We start from the raw sequence: 10,528 nt of genomic DNA on the forward strand, positions 1-10,528 counted from the left end.
GCTAAGCTAACTACCTGCTGGCTCTTTCATATTATGAGGGCTTGACAGTGGTTTTGATCTTCTCATCTCTTTCCCAGCAAAATAGTGAATAAGCATATTTCACCAAATATGTCAAACTATTCCTTTGAAGTATGAGGCATGGTTTTGCTTGCCTATATACTCTGAAATTTCTAAAACCACAGAAAAAAGCTCACAAAATAAGTCCCCAATTTCTCCACCTCAGCACCTCCCTCCTTTCTTTGTTTTGGTCAAATTCTCCTTCAAACTCCTTTGTGTAGAGGGAGATTCCTCACATGAGGACGTTGTTAAGCTGCTATCAGGGAAAGTGTTGGATGTCTTTTGGAGGAGTAGTGGGGAGGGAAGGACCCTTTAATGGAGGGAAACTAAGGGGAAGGTTCTCTTGTCAAACCTTGCTGAAAGAAACTGTGGCATTTTTTGTGCCTTGCCAAGGACTTTGGAGAGGAGAAATTTAAATTAAAAGTTTGCTCTCAAAGAAAGACGGGGGTGGATAAGAAGGTTTAGGGAGGCTAAGAGGGAATGGGAGGAGAAAAAGAATGAAAGACGGAGGGAACACATCCAATAAGTGCTTTCATTTTTGAAGACTTTTACTTTTCATTTCAGTCCGATTCATTGATTTGCCCTAAAGTCTGCGCCGATGAATAAAAAATGTTGAAAGAGCCAATGGCTAAAAGAAATCTTTGAAGGTCTTTTTGTCCACAAAAGATCACTGAAGCACCCTGAGGGGAAAGGACCCTGTCATCTCACTCCTGTGTTTGTGTGTGTGAATTTAAATCAGGTTTGACCCTCCCCCCTTCCCCTCTTCAACCACCATCAGCACCCACAATTTGACCCCCTCCCTGCATGCTGGCCAGTCCTCTGCAGCTCGTGCAGCAGATAAGTTGTGTTTTCCATCAGTGTTGCTCTCTGCACAGAACCAGATACAGCAGAGCGGCTCCTGCTTTAGTGTAGGAGGAGCGTGAAGGAAAGAGGGCAGCCGGCGCAACAGTTTTACACTGCATTCAGCTACGATGGGAGAGGCGTGTTAGAGAGAGAGAGAGAGAGAGAGCAGTACAGGCAGAGGGACTCGTTGCAGTGCAGGTGGATCACAACTGTCTGGTGAAGAGGAAGGCTCGGAGGCAGCAGTTTACCTCCGATTGGCTGTCCAGCAGGTTTGTAGTGCAGTTTCTTTACAATGCTAGCTGATTGTTGCCTGGTTTGTGCCTCTGTGCGTGTGTTCTGTGACATAATGGATGCTGTGTTCTCCACTATCAGGGCTGCTATCTCACTGCTGTCTACTCTTGTTGCCTCTGTGCAGTTGTGACATTTCCCAGAGCTGACAGTACCAAGGAAAAGAACATAAATCTGTGATAAAATCATACGTGTTTTCAAGCTTGAGGCATGCATTCGAATTTCTGTTGGTATTTTATGCACACAAGTTCAGGCTGTATGAGAAACTTCTATGCTAGGAGGAGAATATAAGACTTTCTTCATGCTAAATGAAATAGCAGAGGCCCTTTTCCCTCCTTTCAGATGGCAAGTTCTTTTACTATGGAGATGAATAGAGTCGGGAGCTGTGAATGGGCCCGAGATGGCTTTCTGTGTGCAGAAGAGAGGTGCCGCCCTCTCAAGTGTCAGCATGCTTAGTGGTTTGGTGGCGGGGGGTAGGTTCATGTGCTTGTAGTTTATAGAGGGGGCTGGGTTTTATGCATTGATAAGAGATAAGCTATTACCTGTATGTAACCTTTAAAAGTTCCCTTAAAAGCTCAGGATTTTTAATTTCTTCTTGTTGGCTCCTATCTCACCCTTTACCCCCTGAGGGAAAGGCGAAGTGATACAGTCAAGTGCTTCAGTCGTCGTCCGTCTTTTCATTGGTGTCTGTTTACTATTGACAGAGCAGCGATAAGGAGCCGTTAGGAGCAGCTCGTTTCTATTTCTGGCTGTTGTTTTCTGGGTGTTCCTATGAAAGGCCTGCTTTCATGGTTCAACAACTGACTGAGTGATGGGAAAGTTTGTGGTCTCGTTGCTCTTTGCTCATGTTGTTATTTGTTTACCAGTCCTGAATTTGCTGCTTGTTGCTTCACTTTATTCAATTTTATAAATCGCTTCAGGTGTTTTGTGTGATAGAGGGTTGGCATTCCAGGCCTTGAGGTTACAGATCATGTTGTACTTGTTTTCTTCTTCTTCTTCTTAAACCTCTACAGAAAAACCATCACAAACACCATTTCTGCTTAATTTTCACAAAAAAAAAAGTGTTTCCCCTCAGTTGAGCATTTAATCTGACAGCAAACTGTAATCATCTGTTGGATTAGACAGTGAAGTATTGTAATTGTTGTTTGTGCTGTAATTGTTTTTGAGGTTCAACCTACACCAAATATTTCTGCTACAAGACCACCTTGCAGTGAGATAAAATAAACCTGTGTACTGAAGTGCAAGAAGCAAACCAAATGTCAGTCTCTTGTCCAAAGAATTAACATTCCAACATGTGGATATTTGCTATCAGAAAGAGTGCTTTTGGGTTGTCTTACTCCCTGTCATCTAACTGTTCCTCTTGACAAACACAGCTGAAATATTTTCCCAGCCGCTGGCAAATAAAGTCTGACTTGCTGTCAAGTTCATCTTCTCAGTGCCAAAATAATAAAGTCTGATGGATTCACATCAGTGACAGACATGGTGCTGCCTCCTAAAGGCAGTGAGCTCCTCACACGTTGTACACTCACTTTCCTCCTCTGTTGCTTCATCACTTTTTCTGTTCTTTTTTACCAAGGTACGCATTTACAAGATGTCCTCTGAGAGAGATATTGATTACAGCAGTCTGATAATAAGATGTCAGAATACAAAAAGAATGTAGAAGAGTATTGATAAAATATTAGTCTTTTTTTAATTAGATTTCGGTTGAATGTACGAGGATGTTGGCTCTTGTTCTTGCTGAGAAGTATATAACTGACATTAATTGTGATGAAGTCATTTGGAATTTGACACACTAACTGGCGTGAGCGTACTTTCTACATGTCGTGCTCAAAATGCCTTAAAACACTTGCATAATGTGCGTAATCATTTCAAGTGCAATTTCAGTTGCTCGTAGTGTTTCTTTGCAGACGTTTTTACCAGCATGTAGTGTATTCTGCTTTGAGATTGAACTCAGAGGATAATCTGCGTACACGTCCTGCTTCCATGACACTCGCTGCCATGGTGACGTCCTTTGTCCTCTAATGAATGCTGAAATGTCTAATCAAATATTTGTCCAGAGTTCTTTTGCAGAGAAGTAATAAAATAGGACCCTTGCAACAGGCTTTGCTTGGCCTTCCTCTTTTGACCCTTCTCTGGGGTTTTCATATTGTTTCAGGAATGGCTTAGTGTGTCAGGCTCTTCAAGAAAAATATTGCCGCTTCAGGCCGAATTATTTGCAGTCTGGCCTTGATTTCCTCTCCCGAGGCATTTGTGTATCCATCTGAATTCAACACCACATGCCTGCTCTCAGGTCAACGTTTTGAGACATAGCTTTGAGGTAAATTAAGACAGATTTCTCACTGTTACATGTGACTTTTTGCACTTCAACCTTAGACATGTAGTTCAATAACATTTTAAAAGGAGCCAAAAGAGGTTACTTTTCCCCCATGCTGAGGCAGAGGAGGTGAACACTGAGTGCTGCAATGGTGAAGTATTGTCCCGGTGTCTCAATCAACCCCAGTGACCTGAGCACCTCTCCAGTTCCACTCCTTATGTTTCCACTTTAGACGGATGATAGACTGTGTGTGTGTGTGTGTGTGTGTGTGTGTGTGTGTGTGCGCGTGTTTGTTTTACAAAGAGACAGGAAGGGGTTGTCTTATCCTCCAAGAAATGGGTGTTACTCTTCTTTCTAACTTGTGTTGTAAATCACTGGTTTATGTAATGGAGCTGTGTGTGTGTGTGTGTGTGTGTGTGTGTGTGTGTTAAATGACTTGGCTAGCCAGCCTGCGATTATGTCATACAGCATGGTTTCCAGCTGTCCGAGTCTGCTGCATTTAATTTAGTTTTCAAGAAAGTCATCCCCAACCACAGTGTGTGTTTCATTTATGTGTATGTGTAAACTGTATATATTTGTACGCTTTTAGACGTGTGCTTAACTGTTTGTATTAAAGTGCACACTCAATAAGCTCTGTGGAGCGTCACCTGTTGGCCTGCCGAGCGAAGAAATCATTGCTGTCAGGTTCTGGCTAATGAAAGCTCTGAACTTTTTTTTTTTTTTGTTCTTTTTGATGATTGTGATTTGGGTCTGATTGAACCCTGCAGTCCAGCTCTAAGCTAAACCAAATGTACTTGGGCTGGGTCCCACTGAGGGGCTTAGACGTGAGCTTTGACAAAGGACTGCACACATTTCAGCTTTTATGCAGGTACGCATGCAAGGGCCCAAACTCACTGTGATCAGGTTTCTTTGCAGAAAGCAAAGCAAAAACATGCCATCTCTGAACCAGTAACTTTTTACAGTTACGGTAATTGTATTCCGTCAACACTGAGGTCTTTTAAAGTTTGCTATTCCCATGGACAAGACTAGCTGATCCTCAATTTCCTCCAGACTTGAATTCATATCTAGTTTTTTGTTGACATAGGCTCATTGACTCATTGTTGTCATCTCCCACAGATGGCTTAACCATGTTAGTCATGTTACTTAATAATACTCTTAAAAAAAGTGATTTATGCTGTGTGGTTGAATTGATTTACTGAGGAGCAGTCCTCTTGCTGCAATTTATGTTGTATTACTGTCTGAGAAGCCAGTGAGAAAGAAACCGTACTCACTATATCCATTGTCTGTTCCACTGAACTGATAATATCACTGAACTGATAATAATATCAGTTCAGTGGTTAAATGTCTGGCACTGTCTCACACTTCTCTTTGCCCCCGCAGTGGTTCGACCCTTCTAACCCCCATGGTCCCAGTCGGCCTTGACCGCAGTGAGTTGAGGCTGGAAGCGTGAAACGTTTTGAACTTCTACCAACACTTTTTATAGACTTCTGTAGGCCAGGTCAGAGTTCATGGGAAAGCTTTGCTGAACCTGTCTTCACAAAGTGACAGGACCTGCTGACATGTTTCCCTCATCACTAACACTGGATCTCACAGTACAAGAAGAAGAGAGAACATATGTGCACCTGTTAAGCTTACTGTAGGTGCTGAATAAACCTTTAATGTCGTTTCTGACCCTCTGACAATCTGGCTCAGTTACTGAAAGCTGAATGACACCATGAGTAAAAGTTTTCAACAGATGAAATATTGGGCAATATTCACCAAAACTGCAAGATGACTCAGGCCTTTGGGATAAGACTCAAAAGGACACTTCTCCCCCACAGTAACGACCAACCTTTACTTTCCGTTATGCTCCATATGGATTTAGGTAATTCACTTTGGTTTATCCCCATCTGCAAATATTGCTCCTTTAATGTACACTCTTTTACTGTGCTTGGACATAAGACCTACAGTAAAGGGGTACTTCAACTTTGATCTGAGATGCCTGCAGATGTAGCATGTTACATGCATCTATTTCTATTCAGTCTCCCTTTTGTCAAGGACATCCTCCTTCGCTGTCCCTGTGATAATAGCAGACTAATGCTGAGTGAGAGGGACTATCATGTGTCTTACAGCAGTTCAGCTGTTTGTATGGAGAAATTTAAGGGTTTTTGTTTGTATAAAACTAGCATCAGCCTTTTATTAGCATTAGTTAGTCATGCTTAGGCAAGCAAGTCTGGTAAGAAACCACCGCTCGGCATGAAACTGAAGACACTGTTGGTTTTTCGGTAGCAGTGGTCAGTGGGAAAAGAAGTAACAAACAGTTTGAAAGGTTTTTTATGAGTTTTCTATAGTAAAGTTTAATGCCCCTGTAACTTTCACTGTAATTGCTAACAAATGCAAGGTAATAAGTGCTAATTTCTCAATTCCCCATGGTAAAGTCTTCAGTCTGAAAGCCTACATTCTACTTTGTAAGGAAAGAGGAAGGAAAATGGAAAGCCTGTACTTTGAGCTCTAAGAGGAAAGTGAGAATTTCAAAAGAAAAGAGAGAACTGTTTTGATGAATTGTTGGTTTTTTCCAGATGTGACATTTGTCTGTAGGGATTTGATCTGTGAAATGTGATGTGTGGCAGGTCAAGGTATTATAAAAGGAAGAGTGAAGCACAGGATATTGCTTCACTCATCCTGGCCTTGTCACTTCTTACAGAACCAAGAATCATACCAGCACAAACCCATATGAACAAACTTGCAGTACATCCCTGGGATACACTGCAAAACCATACAGAACCTTGTTTATTAAAGTCCAAAAACAATGACTTCATCATTTAGTAGGAAGCTTTTCTGTGCTGGCAAATGTTGACTCTGGTGAGGAGGCTGGGCACACAGCCTCCCAATTTCCCCTTAAATCTCTTTCTCTTCCTTTCGTTTTTTTATTTCTATCATCTCTGTCCTCCTTCCCTCCCTCCTTCTCAACCAAAACCTGGAAGTCATTTATGAAGTCAGGATGGGGTTTCTCCCATACAGAAGTGGATATTTGAGTAGATCTCAGTGGGGAGGGACTCCAGTTTGACGTCCCACACCTCCCATCAAGGGAATTGCATCAGAGTGAAACTGAAGATCTCAGTGCTGGAACCAGCTGTGGTTTGATGTTTGGCTATAACCAAACCTAGTTACTAAAGCAGAGACTGTTTACCGCAGTCACAGTCTTTTTAACAATCACTGTCTCCCCCAAATCACCAAGTGCAAACAGGTGCTGGACTGTGCGTCAGTAGTGTTGGCGTAGAGACCTTGTACCAGATACTGTGAAGCATGTTAAGGGAAATTGGGAATATACTGGCACACCATCACGACTAAATGTTACCCTCAGCAGACTGTATAGTATTGTATTATGTGGTTAACTAGAGCAAGTCAAGTGAATCTAAAAGGTGAGTTTCAGCTCAAAAAGTTTAGTGGTAAGAAGAAAAAGAAGAACGGAGAAGGAGAAGAAGAAGTTGAAGTTTATGGACTTGGAAGTTTCCATTTAATGGAAATTTAATGGAATATTTCAATGGGCTGCCCCCATGGTTTTATGTCTAGGCTTAGTTTAAAGGAATGGATAAAGTAACATTTGAGGGAATCAAACCCAAATCATCTATCTTTCAAAGTATTCTCCAAAGGGAAAGAAAAGTGAATTCCTCAGAGAATATGTTTCAGTTCCAACCTTTAGCCTCTTTCTCTGAATCCTGTTCATCTTGAACTTGTGCCTTAGCTGTAAGAATTAGCTTCTTTTCCTCTTGTCTCTTACATTATCACACAAACTGCATTCGCCAGGAGTAATATTTCATCCTAATCAACCTACCTGAAAAATACGCTATTTTGATACAACTATACTCCTTGTGGTGGTCCGTACCTTTGTGCTTCAAAAGAAAGGAATGCAAGAATATATAAACTGTCAGGGGAACTAAAAAGAACAAAAAATTTACCGTTCAGATACGCATACCGTAGAGTTACACACGAAGAGTGGACAGACAAATCACTTGATTGTGTTCAGCCATAAAGCTCGAACACAATAAGTTTGGGTGAGTTCTGTGGGTCCACTCCCCAAGGCCTGCTAATCATTGTGGGCTTGAAGTTTGAGAACACAGCCCAGATTCCTTGCGCATGAGAGAGGACGAAGTCTAAAGAGGGGAAGGAGAGGAGAAATTAAATCTGCTAGTGTGTGAGCCTCCTGAGTTTACGCAAGATACACTGACGTATCAATTTCGTAGGTCAAGGGTCTCAACCCTGTAGATGAAAAGAGTAGAGGTGTAGATTGAGAAGTGGGGGGAACCTGCCACACGTACAGAGAAAGACCAGTTTGGGATACATGAAGGGAGAAATGGGCGATGGAGTTGGGAGCGTGAGTAGGTGGGAGGAGATGTTATTAATCTCTGTTGTTTTCCCCACATATTGTCATTTCCTCTGCAGCTGGTCCCGGGTTGAGAGAGAAAGAAAAACACAACTGAGGAGATCAGAAATCTAAACAGTGGTCCTGCCAGTGGGCTGGGTGTTCCCCACTGCTGACACATCTGTAATAAAACACACTGTCTGATTTCGTAATGTGCTGCTAATGAAGGTGAAGAGAAGGCCAGGCAGGAGAAATATGCACAGATGTAATGGAGCCCTTGTGTTAAATAAATCAGTGTAGTGACCCAAAGATTCACAAAGTTTCAAACTGATATTAATGGGCACGATGGATAACAATCTTTTGACCATAGTCTACAACGACTGTTTACTTTTGAACTATGCATGAACTGGTTCTTCTTTTGTTTCTCTATTTCTTAAATAGGTCTCAGCATTTAGTGTGACAAGAGTAATTCCACAGATTTATTGACCTGCCTCTAGCCTCAACAGAAATGTACATCAACCCTTCGTTTACTCTCTTGTCAGGTCACTAGAGTTTGACCTGACAGTCGGTGGGTCACGACCCCATTAAAATACACTCCCAACAAGAGTTTTCCCACCTGACAGTGAGCCTGTTCTGGACCTTAGTCACTGCAGGTTGGAGCTCTCTCAATTTTATGATACCTACAGTGTGTCATACTCTATGCAACAGTGATCAGAGTTCCCGTTGCTTCCCAATTGCTTCTACTCATTTGCTGGTGGAAACCTTTTAATGTTTAGTTTATGGCCTCATGTCTCAGTGCCTGAAACCCCCTTTCCAACATCGGTAAACCTCCCCCTCAAGATCTAATTTTTCATTCTTCTCTTACCTACCTCGTCGCCTTTTGTGCACCATGAATGCCTTCAAGAAGAGACTGACCGAAAAGTGTGCACCATTATCCCCATTTGTATGATTAATTACGGTGAGACTATAAAGACACAAAAGACACAGAATTCTTTGAGAGGTATTGTGGAGGCAGAGAGATGCATCCAGAAAGAGTCTATGATGAGATATGGTCAGACGACACATAAAAAAAACCTGTTTGTTTTGATGTGTGAACCCTTCATCAAGATCTTTTACAACAATTGCATCTCTGACAGTAGTCTAGTCTAGTAAAGACTCGCAGATCAGAAAATGGATCACTCCAAACCACAGAGGTTACTGTCAACGGGATCTACAGAAGTACTAAAAATTGCGCATTGGGAGATTTTCGTAGAGCTTTCTCTGTAGTTTCCTACCTGACCACACATGTTGCACCAATCTTTTGAGTACAATGACACAGCTCAGCTGAGGACAGAGATGGTCATGGTCTGGCCCTGCTTCCAAGTAGGACCACAATATCATGGGTTCTGCTGATCTCTGCTCAATACACCATTATCTGTGTAATGCGTTTTATATTGAGCCAGTGAAATTGGGCATTTAAGGTCCTACTCTACCCCTGGTCATTATTGATGCAAATGTGTGTGCATGACTAATCTGCACGTTACATCTTTGCATAGTCTATTTTTTCCTCTATTGTTTTTTTTTTTTTTTTGCATTTTTAGCTCGAAGATTTGTCTATATGGCTTCTTGCTTGAGAAACCTTCAGCCTCTTTTAAAGGCTGCTCAGCTCTTCGAAGGACACTACTTGGCTCAGCCTCACAAAGCTCGTCATAAGTGCCGCTAAACTGGCTCATTCAGTCCACTGTTTCCCTCATGCTGCCTGGGGTTTGGCAGGTAAAGAAGCCAGAGTTATGGAAGTCATTAAAATTCCTTGGGAACATGTGGATGCTTGTTTATTTTTCCGCCCAGGCAGGGAGGGTGGAGAGCTGCCAGGACGCTGCACTGTCCTTCTCTCAGCAAGAAGGACAGTGGGCAGAGTGTGAGAGAGACGGAGGACCTGATGGGGGATGAAGGAGATGAAAGACAGATGAGAGAAAAGAGGAGGATTGAGTGAAGTAGAAGACAGACCGGTGGAAGGGCAGAGGGATGGAGGTGGAGCGGAAGTGGTTGAAAGCAGGAAAGGGAGGATGGAGAGATGAATGGAGAATGAGAGGAGGGGGAAAGGCAGACACCCTCTACTGGATACCAAATAAAGAGTCGGACAAATGAGCACTGAGGTTTCAGTGAGCCGTACAGGAAGTGGATTAGTGACGGATGGATTCACACATGAGCTGGAGGCGAGAGAGAGAAGGACTCAGAGAAAGACAGAGATATAAAAAAAGCTAAATTTTGTCCAACTGTCAAGTGAAGTTTAGACAAACTTTTAAAATGTCACAAAAAAAATACAGAAAGGTTTACCATTTTTTATTGGTGGGGTTTATTATATAGCAATTAAATTCAGTAGTGAAACTGAGAGAAAAATTAGGCAAACTGTTAAGAGACAACCACATGAAATGCAATATCCTATTTAAAAAATATAACATTTTCTTAAAGATGAGCTATGTTCTTATATACTTTTTTCTAATTTGGTAAATATTGGTTGAAAAAGAAAACAGAAAGAAGGAAATAGCTGATAGCAGAAGGGCATAGAAAGACAAAGTCAAAGAAAGAGAGTTTGAGACTTGTTTAGGAAGTGTATTAAGGCTGCTCAATTAATCGAAATGTGATCATGATTACGATTTTGGGGCCAAACGATCTCAAAACTAATAAAATCGGGGGGAAACGAT

General features: G+C 41.9%; 1 protein-coding gene across 2 annotated transcripts in view; it reads left to right on the top strand.

Moving 5' to 3' along the window:
• The window catches only part of add3a (adducin 3 (gamma) a), a 99,935-nt gene that overhangs the window by 30,604 nt on the left and 58,803 nt on the right, over positions 1-10,528 (top strand). Inside the window, exon 1 of one of the 2 annotated variants that reach the window (XM_035660775.1) lies at positions 1,017-1,169. The exons of the other annotated variant lie outside the window; for it this stretch is intronic. The gene's annotated coding sequence lies outside the window, so the exon portion shown is untranslated. Of the gene's footprint in view, positions 1-1,016; positions 1,170-10,528 lie in introns of those variants that run through there. 2 annotated transcript variants of the gene reach the window in all.

Source organism: Morone saxatilis, unplaced genomic scaffold (genome assembly GCF_004916995.1).
Source record: "Morone saxatilis isolate NCDOM2014 unplaced genomic scaffold, NCSU_SB_2.0 Contig17, whole genome shotgun sequence".
In the NCBI taxonomy this organism is placed as follows: domain Eukaryota; kingdom Metazoa; phylum Chordata; class Actinopteri; family Moronidae; genus Morone; species Morone saxatilis.